This window comes from Myotis brandtii, unplaced genomic scaffold (assembly GCF_000412655.1).
Source record: "Myotis brandtii unplaced genomic scaffold, ASM41265v1 scaffold112, whole genome shotgun sequence".
Lineage (NCBI taxonomy): Eukaryota > Metazoa > Chordata > Mammalia > Chiroptera > Vespertilionidae > Myotis > Myotis brandtii.
In genome coordinates, this window is record NW_005353838.1 from 5,018,458 (window position 1) to 5,018,676 (window position 219).

A 219-nucleotide genomic window follows, 5' to 3' on the forward strand; every position below is an offset into this window, starting at 1 on the left:
AAAATGAGCCCTAGCTTGGCTCAGTGGATAGAGCGTCAGCCTGCGGACTGAAGGGTCCCAGGTTCCATTCTGGCCAAGTGCAAATGCCTGGGTTGCAGGCTCGATCCCCAGTAGGGGGTGTGCAGGAGGCAGCCAATCAATGATTCTCTCTCATCATTGATGTTTCTATCTCTGTCTCCTTTTCCCTTCCTCTCTGAAATCAATAAAGAAATATATTTT